At 35.9% G+C, this 17,116-nt stretch overlaps 1 protein-coding gene across 1 annotated transcript in view; it reads left to right on the forward strand.

Moving 5' to 3' along the window:
• The first annotated feature begins 6,465 nt into the window (after nt 1-6,465).
• PEAK1 (pseudopodium enriched atypical kinase 1) overlaps nt 6,466-17,116 on the forward strand; it is a 245,214-nt gene continuing 234,563 nt past the window's right edge. The window contains 2 exon segments of the mRNA XM_038581054.1: nt 6,466-6,590; nt 8,868-8,932. The gene's annotated coding sequence lies outside the window, so the exon portion shown is untranslated.

Below are 17,116 nucleotides of genomic sequence, written 5' to 3' on the forward strand. Positions count from 1 at the left end.
TTATTTATTTTTAAATTATTTTTACTTTTTATTTATTTATTTATTTTTTAAATTTTTATTTATTTATGATAGTCACACAGAGAGAGAGAGAGGCAGAGACAGGCAGAGGGAGAAGCAGGCTCCATGCACCGGGAGCCCGACGTGGGACTCGATCCCGGGTCTCCAGGATCGCGCCCTGGGCCAAAGGCAAGCACCAAACCACTGCGCCACCCAGGGATCCCTATTTTTACTTTTTAAAAGATTTTATTTATTTATTCATGAGAGACACAAAGAGAGAGGCAAAGACATGGGCAGAGGGAGAAGCAGGCTCCACGCAGGGAGCCCGATGTGGGACTTGATCCTGGGACTCCAGGATCACACCCTGGGACTAAGGAAGGCCTTCAACCACTGAGCCACCCGGGCGTCCCATCTTGTTTCTAATTTAGTAACTACAAAAAAAAAAATATCAGGCTGGTCTTCCTTGATTTATTCTAAAGAAACACGATTCTTCTTGTTTGAGATTTTGTCACCTTCTAGAGTTTTTTGTTAGCATAGTGTGTAGTATAGTATTTACTAAAAATTGATTAATGGGACAGTGTTGAAATTAGATAAGCTTCTTTTTTCAAAGAGGTTGCTGTTATTTTTTCCCTTTGTGGTTAGTTTTAATATTTTGATTGGATAGCTTTCTGAAACTCTCTATAGCAAGCATGATTGAAAGATGATTTTTCTACCAGAAAGTGAAGAGCCTAAAATGATTATTATATCACCATTTATAAGTTCAAAATTCTTACTGAAGCTGCATATTCATCCTTCTTTCAGCTATATATCTTATCCTTCTGGATTTTTTTTTTTTTTTTTTAAGATTTATTTATTTGAAAGAGAGACAGAGCATGAGCAGGGGGAGGAGCCAAGGGAAAGGGACAAGCCAACTGACTGCTAAGAACGGAGCCTGACATGGGACTCTATCCCAGGACCCTGAGATCATAACCTGAGCCAAAGTCAGATGTTTAACCACCTGAACCACTCAGGTGCCTTGTCCTTCTGGATTTTTAAAAAATTCTGTCACTACCTCGTAGTGCTCAGTGTAACTTGATTTTGATGTGTATTTTACTGATGACTTTCAAAATAATGATCATGCACTATTAAATAATTATTAAATTATAAAAATGATTTAAAATTGGATTTTACATACTCAGTAAATTCCTTTGATTAGAGAATTCTCTCTGGTTTTCTATTTATAATTAATCTACCAAGTAAAAATAATTAGAAGTATCTGAAGCCCCGAGCAAAACCTGTGATTAGACATGTGATTCATAATTAACTCTTTTTATTCTTACCTTTTCTTCTGCTTGCATTAATCATTTGTGTTCTTCCATAGTGATATCTAAGACACAGTACTTGAATCATATGCTGTATAAATAATCACATTGGAGATTTTCACCCACATTATCAAATCACGCCTTTATCTTATGCTAAAGGCAAGAAAATAGAAGTAGGCCATAGGTGGACTTGTTCACTTTTCCTATCTTGTACTTAAGGACCTAGATTTTTTTGCCAATCTGATTATTGTCTGTATATGTTTGATGGTATGCCCACTGGCCTTGGGTCATTGAATAGGATTGGTATTCATTATTTTGACAAAGAATTAATAGTATATTATAGATCTGTTATATGTTAGTATTCTAGGTTTGGGCATAAAGAGGTAGGGGTGATATTCAGCGTATTTAGCACTTAACTACAACATAGGCACCAATTAATCAAGATGGCCATAGCACTGGATTCAGGGTCTTGAAGGACCTATCCATCTTTTATACTGTATCAGGCTTTGATGCTTTTGTTGATGAATGGTGGTGGTGGCGGTGGTAAGACTGGGCCACGGAGTTCAGGGCAGTGACTGCTTGCTAGATTACATTTCAGAAGTATTTTAGTAGTTCATCCCTTAAGGCTGTTTAGTGTGTACTAGCTGACTATTAGCTCTGCCAGGAGTTGTTCAGTTCTTTATAAGAGAGTTAACCCAGTTTGAGAAGTACTTGTTGAAAGTATGTAGAAGGTACATAGGGAAAGGATTGCACGAACCTATTTTGGATAACCAGCTAGTGAGCAGAAATTCACCACAGTCATTTGAGGAGGAGGTTGTAACCACGCTGAGGGGAAAACAGCATTTGCAAAGGCATTTGGAGCCTGAGATAGCATAGTGGATTCAGAGATGAACAAGTAGGAGAGATGGAAGAGGATGATGTTTTTCTCTGACCCTTGCTTTTAAGCTGAATAAATATATATTAAAATCACATTTGTATCCTTGAAATTGCCCCATTTTTGGTAGAGAACTGCTAGACTGTGTAGTTTCTTCAACTATATCTAAAATATTTTAGGCATTGGGTAAGAAGGGAGACTAGAAATTTGTTATACTTCAGGGCTGTACTAAACATGGATAGAGCAAGAGTACAAATAAAACCTCTCTATTCACTGAGAGGCTTCTAATGAGAAAACACAAATTCAAACAGATTGCACATGGTAGTTCTTTTAATGATATAAAACTGTTGCCTATGAGGTTTTTTGGCTGGCATCATGAAACTAATTTTGCTTAATGGCTATGGAGGCCTACAAATTCAGATGTGCAGAAAATGCAGTAAATTACTGGCCTGTCAGATTCCTGTTGCCTGTCATCTTTTATCTCAATAGCAGCTTTTGTTTCCAGACTGTCAGGGACAAGTATGGGGACCCCTTCAAGGTTGTATTTGTATATGCTTGAATAATTCAATTCAGAGCCGTCTAAATATAGCAAATTGACAACAGTGAAATGAATGTGTCTTCTTATACTTGTGTAATTTAGGGAACACATGTATGGATCTCTCTTCTAATTTCTGAGAGCTCTTGAAATATGTCAAGCATTTATAGTGGTGTAAGATCTGCTTTTATTGCCAGAGTTGATGACTCACACCTTTTGAAATATAATGAAGTCACATGGACAGCAGAGAAAATATTTTCTCTCTGACTGTTCAACTCAGCGAATGATTTGAAAGCTTCTACTGTGTGCCAGGAATCGTGTGGAATACAAAGATGAAAGAAAACTGGCATTTTTTTCTGGGTATCAAATTATGTGATTTTCTTCCTTAAGCTATATTTAGTAAAAATGACAGTCTTGATGGGTGTGTGTGTGTGTGTGTGTGTGTGTGTGTGTAGTGTTACAGCAAAGGGGGCAATAAAGGTTTGACTTACTTGTGAGTAGTTTGCTTCAGAGATGGTTTTGAAATATGGTTTAAGTTTTTGGATGGCTTCATTTTTACATTTTCAATTAATGGTATTTATTTTCTCTCTACTTTCTATTACTCTGTATAATTAGAAAGGAGGACTTTTAAAAAATTATTTATTTATTCATGAGAGACAGAGAGAGTCAGAGACACAGACAGAAGGAGAAGCAGGCTCCATGCAGGGAACCTATGTTAGACTGGATCCCGGGACCCCAGGATCACGCCCTGAGCCGAAGTCAGAGGCTCAACTGCTGAGCCACCCAGGCGTCCCAGAAAGGAGTATTTTAAGGAAAATGTATCTTATATCCCAGTATTACTTCAACAAGCATTTGGAGAGTATCTACCAGGCACTGGGTGTGGAGTGAAGAGAATAGCAGAGGTTGCTATTTATAGCATTAAGTTACTCAGTAAAAAGGAAACCAGAATAATAAAAAAGTAAAAAACTTTCAGCCCTTTTGGTGTGGTTAATTTATGGAAATAACAGATTCAGTCTTAAATGCACAGAATTTATATTTGGTTTCTCAGAGTTTTGTTCACAAAAGTTATCTGAAACCTTAAGCAAGGCATGGACTGTCTACTTTGAGTACTGATTACCTTAACCAGCATATTTCCATCTATGGTTTTTGGTAACCCATTCCTTATCATGGGTGGCCCAGCTCCCTTAGCAACTGGACATTCTTTGCTGTTAACTTGGCTAGAGGTAAATCTAGGGAAACAAAAAGACAGAATCTTTGCTATCACACATTGCCCCTTTGATACCTTTTTTCATTCAATTTCTACTTCCTTTAACAACACCTTTTCCTCTCCTGTCCTTTAACATTTTCTTTTTTTTTTTTTTAAGTTTGGAATCATGTGGACATTTATTTATCTAGCTGCCAGAAGTTAGTGGTTTCTAGATGTAGACTCTGTTTTATTTTATAGAATTTGATCTCCTAGGCAACTCTCTTATATTTACAATTCCCCACATTGTCTAATTTTAAGGTACTTGCAAATGTAAAAACATTGCTGTACAATAGGTGTTTAGCTTTTACAATTTAAATTTATATCAAATTTATTATAGGCAAGTGCTTGCTCCCTGCAGCATTATGATCTTGTGCTGTGGCCTAATGTCTTTTTTTTTTTTTTTTAATTGTGGTAAAATATATGTAACATAGAATTTACCATATTAGACATTTTAAAATGCATAGTTCATTGGGGTTTTGTGCAATCACAGTGCTGTGCAGCCAATCTCAAAAACTTTTTTTATGCCCTTTAACATCTTATTCAGAGGCTTTCCCAAAGGCTTAACCTAAATGTTTCCCTCAGAGGTTACATTTTACCAGGAATTTCTAGTTACAACTTTTGGGATATTTATCTTTTACTTTTTTTTGTATGTATCTGAACTGTTTCCTTTTGGATTGTGAGCTTTTGAAGGTGTCATGTTTGTTGAATTAGGCTTGAAGGATGGTAAGAATTTGGATTGGTGGAGAAGGGAGGAAGCTATCCACAGGAGAGAGACCCCGTAAACCCAGGCAGGTCTTCAGGACAAAAAAAAAAAACAAGGTACTTTTCAGGAATGTTAAGTAGATTCATTTGCTTGTTTTGCTTCCATGAGTAGAGTAGAAGGAGAGGAAGCTGAGAAAATAGGAAGTGACCCTTGATGCTGAGCTGGTCAAATATGAAAATTATCAGTACCTCACTTTGGTCAATTGACTGTTCTCAGGGAGTAAAGGGCTCCGTGGAGACTTGTAGGAGAGTGCACTTAGCGTACTGTACCTCTTATCCTCATATTACCCTGCTAACAGAGAAGGAGGCCAGCGTTGTGACAGGATGTCAAGCACATTGGATTCAGGAGACAGTAGACCTGGAAGATTGGCATTTTTGGGGCATTAAGTTACCTCCTTTGTAGCGTGATGGGGAGGAAAGATGGTCTTAGAGCTTCCTTCCAGTTCTAATATACTACGACAGCATGGCATACTTGCAGTCTCTGGGTTAGAGCCACCGCTCAGCTGTTTCACCCATTTTGAATTGTTTAGTTCAGAGAGCAGCAAACTTTTACTGTAAAGGGTGAGATAGTAAATATTTTAAGTTTCGTAGCTAGTGTCTCTCTTGCATATTGTTTTTTTTCACAACTTTTTAGAAATGTAAGAATCATTCTTAACTCCAGGGCCATACAAAAAGAGGCATGGTCTGGATGTGACCTTCAAGGTGTGGGTTGGCCCTTAATTTAGTTGATTGAAGCAGTTATTACCTAAGGTTTCTAGACTTTAGAAATCAAGACCCGCTTGGTGATAGTGTTTTCCATCTATTTTTATGGACTGCTTACAGGTTATATTTTCTAAGGGTCAGGAAGCTAATGTGTGTTAAAAATTCTCCATTCGTTTTCTTGCAGTCTTCATAATCTTGTGTTATAGATTATGTCCTTTATTTCTAAGTGCCTTGAAAACTCCCTTATATCTAAGATACTTTACTCATCTTTATTGTCTCTATTCTGATTAACACAAATATTTCCTATATTATGTCCTTAATGTCTAAGATTATTTTACTCATGTTTACTAGCTATTCTCTGATAAATACAAATTGCTCTAGTACTCTTAATTTATTGGAATAAATAATTTATTTGTATCTTATTTTAAACTATGAGCTGTTTAATATTCAAACATCAGACCTGGGAAAGCGGTATGATATACAATTGTAACTAAATATAACGATTTATTCTCTGTGTCCATTGCTCGAAAATAATTTCTGGATTAGACTCTCCTGTATTTTTTTTTTAAGATTTTTTTTTTTTTTTTTTTTTTTTTTTTTTTTTTTTTATTCATGAGAGACAGGCAGAGACACAGGCAGAGGGAGAAGCAGGCTCCATGCAAGAAGCCCAATGTGGGACTCGATCCCACGACTCCAGGATCAGGCCCTGATCAGGCCCTGGCTGAAGGCAGCACTAAAGCGCTGAGCCACCTGGGCTGCCCCTCTCCTGTATGTTCTTAGCAGTGTTTTGCTTCTAATGTATTATTGCCTGCAATAGAGTTAGATATCTTAGATCTTTATATAATGAGATGTTAGTGCAGTTTAAAATTTTTATTTATTATTATTATTTTTAGGGAGAAAGAGAGAATCTTAAGCAAATTCCACACTCCATGATTATTATTTTTAGGGAGAAAGAAAGAGAATCTTAAGCAAATTCCACACTCCATGATGCACTCTCACAATCCTGAGATCATGACGTGAGCCAAAATCCAGAGTTGGATGCTTAACTGATTAAGCTATCCAGGGATCCCTAGTTTTTGTTTATTAACTCCTGTCCCCATTATTTTGAATTTCCACATTTATTGCTGAAACAAATATTTTCTGTGTTATATCCTTTCTCGTTGATTATAACTTGTAAGTTATATGCCTTGGCTATTTCTATTTGATTAACCCAATACTTTTTGCTGTTCTTTTTGTTTAATGCTTGTCTTCATTGTCACATTTTTTTCTTTCTGTGTTTCCCTTAAAATTTCCTATAGTTCCTTGGTTGAAGTTTTAGACACTTCAGCCATTTTTATAGTTGTAAAAACCTTTAAACCTTTAATTAAGTAAATGCTCAAAACTCATAAAATTTTTAATGATTACTAATGCAGATAAGCCTTATAACCACATTCATGTAATTCAAAATACATGAATTCAAAACACCTAATACATGTTCAGTATTAGTTATAGAAATTTTAAGTTTATTTTCAGAAAGATTAGGTCAACAAATAATCATTAATGCAAATGGTTCTTAAAAATAATCATGACCTACCTGTTACTTGCCAATGTAAGGATTATTTTTAAAAGGTGTGGTTTGTAGATGGTCGGTGCTTTTACATTCACTGGCTATAGTGATCACTTGAAAAGCAGGTCTAGCTGAATCATGGGGAAATAGACCCAGTGCGGAAGCATACTTCTGCTATGTAGAGTGCTGACTGTGATACATGAAGTCACACAATAAATACTGAAAGAATAAATTAATAAAACCTCATACTCATTCTAGGATCAAGCTCTGGTTCTCAACAAAATACTATTAAACATAAAGTTTCTCTTAAGCTCCTTTGCAGTTAATTCTTTGACATAACCTTCAGCTCCTGGAAAAGCTGATCTGCGTTCTGTCATTATAGATTATACATATATAGAAAATTGAGCAGATGGTACATAGAGTTCCATGTGTGCCCTTCATACAGTTTCCTCTATAAGTTATTAAGCATTTTTATATTTAATTATAATTATTTCTTAGTCTGATTCATTAACTAATCATTTGGACATTTAGTTTATTTCCATTTCTTTGCGATCATAAATGAGCTATGATCTAAGTCTTTGGATTTTTATTATTCAGGACAGATTTCTGGAAGAGATGTTACTAGGTCAGAGGGTTTGAACTTTTTAAACCTCTGTGTATTACTTTCCAGAAAGATTTTACCAATTTACACTACCATGAGCAGCATGCGCTAAATGCCCCTTGTATTCATTATTATATTATTGTAGTATCTATTACATTGTCATTTGTACCGGTAATTTAGAATATGCTGTAGTAACAAAGAATCCCCCAAATCTCATGGTTTGATACAACAGATTTTATTTTTTACAACAAAGCTCACGTTACATATCTAACACATATCAGCAGGGGGTAGTCTCTCTTGGGAGTTTAGTCAACCAGCCTGATCAAAGCTGCTTTGGTTACTTGTTTCTGTAATGATTGTAGTAGGAAAGTCTGGTTCCTAATGGTTCCTAAAGCTTATCCCTACAAATGTTTCATATCATGTTTATGTATATCTTAGTGACTAAAGCAAGTCATACAGCCACACCGAAGTTGAAAAAGGGTAGCAAGGTGTGATCCTACAGTGAGTCTGGGAAGTAGGAGAACTGGAACAGCACAAATGAGTAACATCTTATTTTAAAAAACAACTCTAATTTCACTGATGGAAGATGATACCTCATTTTAGATTTTCTTTGCCAGTGTAGATAAACATTTTCATAGTTTTTAGCCAGTTTTATTTAACCTTTCCTTTTACTTAAGCTTTATAAACACGTGCTTGCTGTTGTTTTATTTTTTTATTTTATTTTTTAAAGATTTCATTTATCTATTCATGAGAGACACACAGAGAGAGAGAGAGGCAGAGACTCAGGCAGAGGGAGAAGCAGGCTCCATGCAGGGAGCCCGATGTGGGACTCGACCCCAGGACCCCGGGATCACACCCTGGGCCGAAGGCAGGTGGTAAACCGCTGAGCCACCCGGGCTGTCCATTGTTTTGCTTTTGTATTTCCAGATTTTTGAATTCTGTTTTTTTGTGAGGATGGGAAATCATGATGGTAACATTATTATAGGGAGTACAAACTTTTAGAAAATGCCTTTTCTTCTGAAGACTTGAACAGGTGAAAGAAAAGTATCTTCCTTGGATTTGTCCTCCTGCTTTTCCCACCCCCATTAGTATAGTATATGTTTTATTAAGTTTAATTAAAGGCAATAGAAAGTCTGGGGGAATTAAGATTCTTGACATTCTACAGATTTGTAAAACACAATTTGATACAAAAGCTTAGTGGGTAAATGATCAAGTTAGGGTTCTACTGAAAAAATTAAGTTCCCTACTCAGATTTAGTTATATTGACCATGTGTTTTCTTTTTCTTCTTTTTTTTCAATTCAGGTATCTGCCTGAACTGGAGCTTATGCTGTAGACATTTCTTTGTGGAATTCATCTAAAAACCTGAGGTGAGATATTTTTTGAATGTGTTTGCCTTATAAGATATATTTTGTAGTGAGGAATTATAAATATATTTTTTTGAAAAATTTAAGGCAGTGCCACCTGTCTTTTCCTCTTGAGAGTTTAATAGGTAAATATTATTTATTATAAAGCTACATATATATATACTTTTAATTTGTAGGACATTTGATTGAAGGAAATGAGGCTGGTTTTAGGAATTACAGTAGTGTCTTGAGTGAATTTTTGCATTGTAATTCCAAAGGACTGTTTCTTTTGTACTCAAAGATAGAGTTCACACTGTTATTCTGACACATGTTTGAGAATAATATCGACATTATAATCTGATATTCCTGAAGACAAATCCTTAATTTGTTAAGTCATAGATTTCAACAAAAGGTAACTATTTTAATAAGTCAGTTATTAGGAGTTTCTACCACTCTTTTCTCCTGGACTTGATTATTTTCTGTAGTTCCATCTGTATGGGGGGCATATAAAATAACATATTCTGTAGTATGTTAATAGTTGGTTTCTATAGAAAGTTTCCATTATAACATTTTACTCTGAAGATAGGCTCCGTAGCCCTTTCTCTTTTCTGACATGTCTGGATTCCAGTTCTCTTCATCTTTAAATTTTTTAAGCAACCAGTCTGTCATCTGATCTTTCTACCTAGAATCCAGCTGTTCTCTAAACCATTCTTGTCACAGTCATGAGATTATTTCTTCTAAGATGAATGTCATCATGTCAGTCTGCGACTCAGATTCCTTTAGCACCTTTACATTGCTTAAATGATGTCTTATAAACTCCTTTACAAAGCAATTTAACATCTTTACCCACTTCCTCCATCTCACTAGTGCTCTAGGAATGTTATAAACTAACATTTTAAAAAAATAGCTTTATTGAGAAATAATTTACATACCTTAAAATTCACTCATTTATTTAAAGTGTACAATTCAGTGTTTTGTTTTGTTTTGTTTTTTTTAACGTCATTATGGAGTTATACAGCTGTCACCACAATCTAACTTTAAAATATTTTCGTCACTGCAGGAGTTCTGGGTGGCTCAGTTGGTTGGCATCTAGCTCTTCATCTCAGCTTTGGTCTTGACATCAGGGTCATGTTAGGCTCTGTGTTAGATCTATGTTAGGCTCTGGACAAGGTGTGGAGCCTACTTTAAAAAAAAAAATGTTTTCATCACTCCAAAGAGACCTTAGTACTTGCTAGCAGTTGCCAATCATTCCTTCCTCCACTCAGTCCCTGTCAGGTACTAGTCTGCTTTCTGTCTCTAGATCTTCCTATTCTGGGCACTTCATATAAATGAAATTGTACAATGTGCCATCTTTTGTGACTTATTTTTTTCTACTTAGCAGAAAGTTTTCAAGGTTCATCCATATATTTCTTTAATATTTTATCTATCTATTCATGAGAGACACAGAGAGAGGCAGAGACATAGGCAGAGGGAGAAACAGGCTCCCTCTGGGGACTCTGATGCAGGACTTGATCCTAGGACCCCGAGATCATGGCCTGAGCCAAAGGCAGACACTCAACTGATGTCCAAAGGGCCATCCATATTTTTGCATAAATCAGTAGTACTTCATTGCTTTTTGTGGCTACATAATATTCCGTTTTAAGTGTCAGGTCAGGTGACTGGGCAATAGGGAGACCTGAACTTCCAGGTGTCAGGGTAACTAATTAAAAACAGTGATCCAAAATGAAAGTAACAGTTGGCCCTTTATTCACTTACTGAGATAATGTAAGCAAGGGGCTAAACCTCAGAACGCAGGCCTCCCACTCAGATGGGTTAGTACAGAGGTGGAGATGGATTGTCTCACTGCTGAGGGAGCACCAGACAAGAGGTTCTTGCAGTTTTATGGACCCAGGGCTGGTTCAGGAGTGAGCCGGAAGGGCTTGGGAAGGAAAAGCGTGGAGACAGAGTAGAGAAAAAGTGTCTTCAGTGTCTCCTCCCCGATGAGAAGGCCTCAGCAGAGGGGTATGAGCAAAGGCCTCAGCTGAAGGCCCCAGGTAAACAGACTTCTGAATGAAGTCTAGAGCCTGGGCTAGGAATATAGTTATGCTTGAGAAAAGTCAGCCAGGGGAGCCTGAGTTCCTGACTACAGCTCACTTCAGAGACTGCAGTGTGCTGGCTGTGTCCCCAGTCTGATGTGGGTAGGGCAGCTTTCCCATGTGAGGCTTGCCAGGTAATTGCTTATAGTGAGGCTGGAAAATTAAACACAGAGTTTTTAAGTTTTTGGTCAAGAGCCAGACCCTTCAATATGTATATACCATATTTTACTTATCCATTCATCAATTGGTGGACACTTGGGTGATTTCTGCATTTGACACCCACTCCCCCCCCCCCCCCCCCCCCCCGCATTTTGGCTCTTCTCAGCTTTTTGCTATGAACTTTTGCATATAAGCTTTTATGTGCATATGGTTTCATGTCTTTTGGATGTAAAAATAAAAGTGTAATTTGCTGGGTCATTTGGTAACTCCATGTTTAACAGTTTGAGGAACTTCCAAATGGTTTTCCAGAGAGACCGTTATCATTTTATATTCCCACCAGCAATGTGTCGGGGTTCTAGGTCTCCATGTCCTCATCTACATTTGTTACTATCTTTCTATCTTTTCTTTTCTTTTTTTTTTTTTAAGTTATAGCAATTCTAGTGGATGGGAAGTTATATATCTCATTATGGTTTTGATTTCTGTATCCTTAATGAGTAATGATGCTGAATATCTTTTCATGTGTTTATTGGCCATTTATATATCTTTTTTGGAGAAATGTCTATTCGAATCCTTTGCACATTTAAAAATTAGATTATCGGGGTGCCTGGTTGGCTCAGTTGGTTAAATGTCTGCTTTTGGCTCAGGTCATGATCCCAAGGTCCTGGGAACAAGCCCCATGTTGGGCTTCTGGATCACCAGGGAGCCTGCTTCTTCCTTTCCCCTCTACTTGTGATCTCTCTCTCTCTCTCTCTCAACCTAAGTAAAAAATTTTAAAAATCTTATATTTATCCTTTTATTGTAAGAGTTTTTATATATTCTGGATACAAGTCATTTATGAAATACATGATTTATAAATATTTCTCCCATTCTCTTGAATTGTCTTTTTACTTTCTTGATAATTCTTTTTTGAAGCATAAATGTTTTTATCTTATTTTTTGTTGTTTGTACTTTGGGTGTTTTTTTTTTTTTTTTTAAGATTTTATTTATTTATTTATTTATTTATTTATTTATTTATTTATTTATTTATTCATGAGAGACACAGGCAGAGACATAGGTAGAGGAAGAAGCAGGGTCCCTGTGGGGAGCCTAATATGGGACTTGATCTCAAGACTCCAGGATCGTGACCTGAGCCAAAAACAGATGCTCAACCACTGAGCCACCCAGGTGCCCCTGCTTTGGGTGTTATATCCAAGAAATCATTGCCAGATCCAAGTTCATGATGATTTACTCCTATTTCTTCTAAATATGAGTTCTTAAAATTAGGTCTGTGATCCATTTTGAGTTAATTTTTTTAAGAGGGGTTAGGGAGAGGGGAGAGAGAGAATCCCAAGCAGGCTCCATACCCATTGTAGCATCTGACATGGGGCTTGATCTCATGACCCTGATATCATAACCTGAGTCAAAATCAAGAGTCAGTTGCTTTAATCAGCTGAGCCACCCAGGCACCCCTCTATTGAGTTAATGTTTGTATATGGTTTGAGGTAGAGGTTCAGCTTCATGCTTTTGCATTCAGATATCCAGTTGTCACAGACCATTGGATTATCTTGGCACCCTTGAAGAATATAGTTGACTGTAAATGTAAGGTTTTGTTTCTGGACTTTCAATCTATTCCAGTGGTTTATTCACCACTCTTTATGCCAGTAAGTTTTGAAGTCATGAAGTGTGAGTTCTCCAACTTTGTGCTTCCTATTCAAGATTGTTTTGGCTCTTCTGGGTCCCTTGCACTTCTATATTAATTTTAGGATCAGCTTGTCAATTTCTACAAAAACAATCCAGCTGGGATTTTGATGGAGATTGTGTTGAATCTATATTATGAATCTGTAAATCAGGTTGGAGATTTTATAGTAATATATTCTCCAGTCTATGAACATGGAAGTCTTTCCATTTAGGTGTTCTCTTTAATTTCTTTCAATGATGTTTTATATTTTTTAGTGTATGTCTCCCACTTTTGCTAAATTTGTTCCTAAGCCTTTATTTTTTTTGGATACTACTGTAGATGAAATTATTTTCTTTCGTTTTTGGATTGTTCATTACTAGTGTATGGAAATACAATTGATTTATATTATGCAACCTCACTGAACTATTAGTTCAACCAGTAGTTTTGATAGTTGTTAATTATTACTGGTAATTTTTTTATATAAAATTATATCATCTACAAATAGTAATAGTTTTATTTCTTCCTTTCCAATCTGGATGCCTTTTATGTCTTTTCTTACATAAGCCCTGGCTAAAACCTTCAGCACAATATTAAATAGAAGAGATGAGAGTGGACATCCTTGTCTTGTTCCTGATCTTAGAGGGAAAACTCTCAGTTTTCAGTGTTAGGTGTGATATTGCCTGTGGGGTTTTGTAACTGTCCTTTATCAGGTTGATGAAGTTTCCTTTTATTCCTAGTTTGTTGATTGTTTTTGTCATGAAGGAGTTAACAGTTTATTGAGACTTTTCAGTGTATGCCAGGCCCTATGCTCAGTGCTTTAGATAGTATTTAATTTTCATTACTGTACTGTGAGATACTGTTATTTTATCTTCCTTTTGCTGGTAAGTGGTAGAGTCAGACTGCTTGGTTTCAAAACTTGTGTACTCAACCATTATCCATTAAATTCCCTGTACAAACTATGTTGAATTATCCATGTGCTTTTGTCCGTTCTGGTTTTCTCCTCCTAAATATGCATGCTCTCTCTCTTTCCCCAGTACAAACCTACCATAGCCCTTTGTACCTGTCACTATCATAGTACTGTGTTGTGATTGTTTGCATATAGTCCTCTCATTTTAGAATCTGTGCTTCTTGAAGTCAAGGACTTTGTCATATTTGTCTTTGAATCTCCAGTGCATAGTGGAGAGACAGGAAAGAGATGTGTCACAGAAGCCAAGGGATTCGTTTCAAAAGAGTGGAAGCAGTCAGCAGTGTCAGATACTGCAGAGAGAGAAAGTAAAATAAGGTTCACAGAATGACTATGGGTTTCATCTTTTAGTGATTTCATCAAGAGTGGTTTTTTTTTTTTTTTTTTTTAGTAGCAGTGGAGACTGAAGCAAGATTGGGATAAATTGAACAGTGAATGGGAGATGAAGAGACTCTCAAGTAGAGACTGTCACCACTCTTGTGAGAGTTGAACTGCGAAGGGGAAGAATGAGTTTAGGATGCTACATAGAAGGCGACGTAAAGGTATTTTTTTTTTAAAAGGGGAGGTACTTGAGTATGCAAATATACAGAGGTGGTAAGAGAAAGAACAAGAAATGGAGAGAGGACTAAGAGAAGGAACAGTGTTTCCTGTAGACACAGGAGATTTGTATAAGGACACAGGATTTTCCTTGAGTGGCCTCTTCATTCTGAGGGAAGGAGCTACCCATGGACGTAGTCAGAGGTAAATATATGGGTGTAAATTAGGAAATATAGGGAGCTCCCCTTTTTCCCTGGAGTAGAAAACAAAATTGTTGGCTTAGAGATACTGTGGTTAGTGATGTTCTGCAAATAGGCAACAGGGGTGAGATGTGGAGTTTGAGGGGAATTATGAATGTTTAATATCTGCTGTGAGGCAGGGGAGAGGTTGCTTGCCAGAAACATAAATGTTGTTTGAGGGCCTCTTTCTTCTCTGTCTCCATGTAAATTGCCAAAACAGATATATGGTCAGAAATAATACAGATGGTACAAAAGGATTTACAGTGCAAAGTAAGTCTTCCCTTCGCTTCAGATCCCGTCCCTATTTTCAGAAGGAAGTACCATTTCCAGTTCATTTACTTTCAAATTGACTTTGCAAATATGCGTATAAATATATATGGAATTTATTTTAATCCATGAAAACTTACTGTTTGACTTCCTGCTTTTTCATTGTGCTTCTGTAACTTGGAGATCTCTCCATACGCTTTTATCTACTTCATGTTTACAGCTGCAGGATATTTTGTATATGAATATTATATAAATTATGTAACCTGCCTTTCAATGAATTCCATTGTTTATGCCCATAAAATGATGAATAAATTCTACCTTTAAAAAGTAGAAAATCATTATAATACCTTAATTCTGTGCCTTAATTTTGGATTTACATACAAATCCAAAATTTGGATTGTACATACAAAATTTGGATTACATACAAATCCAAAATTTGGATTGTACATACACACATTGAACAAGCTGATAATATGTGTATGTATACCAAAACTGAGATGTTTTCAAAATATAAAGATATCTTGAATATTCAAAAGTGATATCCTTAGTTATCATGCTCAGATATTTCTGGGATTGAGTGATAAGTATCTTGTTTTTAGGTTTGCTATTTTGTACACTGCTGCAAAATCATTCCTGTATGTGACTCTTATACATGTGCATGAGATTCTCCGGTGCATATACCTGTGAATGGAATTGCTGAGTGATAGGGTAATAAATAATAAATTTAAAGAGATAATACAAAATTGATTTACAGAGTGATTGGAAATAAATCACTAAAAAAAAAGCAAAAAAAAAAAATAAAAAAAAAGGAAATAAATCACTATCACCATTTAATAAGAGATCCTGTTTTACAATCTCTTTAATAGGGTTTTCAGACTTAAATTTTGCTAGTTAAATAATCTAAAATACTATTTGTGATCTTAAAAACTAAAAATTGAGGTATAATTTTTGATTTTACAATAAAATGCATAGATCTTATACAGTTTAATGAGTTTTGACAAATACATTTACCTATGTAATCCATGTAAAGCATTTTTATTACTTTTTAAGTTCCCTAAGACTCCTTCCTTGACATTGTGACCTCTCACCAGAGCAAACCACTTTTCTGAAATGTCTTGTTTTTTTTTTTTAAGAAATTCATCTGTACTCACCTCACCAACTTCTTTCCTCCCATTCTCTTTTTTTCTCTCTTTTTTAATGTCTCTTAAAAACATTGTAAAAAATAACAAATTTATCATCTTAGCCATTTCTAAGTATACAGTTCGGTGGTATTAAGAAGTTTAAGGAAAAAAAAAAAAGTTTAAGAATGTTGTGCATTTATCATCATCTTCCATCCCCATAACTCTTTTTTCATCTTGTAAAACAAACTCTATATGCAGTAAACAACAAATCTCCATTTTTCTTTCCCCCAGTTCCTGGCAATTACCAGAATTACTTTCTGTCTTTATGATTTTCACTTCTCTAAGTATCTCATGTGAGTGGAATCATGCAGTATTTGTCTTTTATAACTGGCGTTTTCATTTAGCATCATGTCCTCAAGGTTCATCCATGTTGTAGCATATGACACAATATTCTTCCTTTATGAGGCTGAATGATATTCCAATGTAGGTATATACCACATTGTTCATGCATGGATAAGCCAATACTTGGTCGCTTCCATGTTTTAACTTTTGTGAAAAATGCTCCTGTGAGCAGGGAGTACAAATAGCACTTTGCGACCCTGCTTTCAATTCTTTTGGGTATATATTCAGCAGTGAAGTTGCTGGATCATATGGTAATTTTGTTTTTAATTTTTGAGGGACTGCCATGTAGTTTTAAACAGCAACGATACCATTTAAATTCCTCTAACAGTGCACAGTTCCAATTTCTCCACATCATCATCAGCACTTGTTTTCTATTTTTTGTTTTAATAGTAGCGATCTGAATGGATATAAAGTAATATCTCATTGTAGTTTTGACTTGCATTTCCCTAGTGATCAGTGATGTTGAGCATCTTTTCATGTGCTTACTGGTATTCATATATCTTCTCGGAGAAATGTCTATTCAAATCCTTTGCCCATTTTTGAATTGGATTGTTGCTATTGTTGAGTTTTAGGAGTTCTATTTTTCTGGATATTAGTCCTTTATCAGATACATGATTTGCAGCTATTTTCTCCTATGTTGTGGCTGTCTTTTTAACTCTATGGATAGTGTCTTTTCATGTGCAAGATTAAAAAATTTTCATGAGGTCCAATTTGTTTTTACTTTTGTTACCTGTGCCTTTGGTATCATATCCAAGAAATCACTGCCAAACCCAATGTCATGGAGCTT

This window comes from Canis lupus, chromosome 30, assembly GCF_011100685.1.
Source record: "Canis lupus familiaris isolate Mischka breed German Shepherd chromosome 30, alternate assembly UU_Cfam_GSD_1.0, whole genome shotgun sequence".
In the NCBI taxonomy this organism is placed as follows: domain Eukaryota; kingdom Metazoa; phylum Chordata; class Mammalia; order Carnivora; family Canidae; genus Canis; species Canis lupus.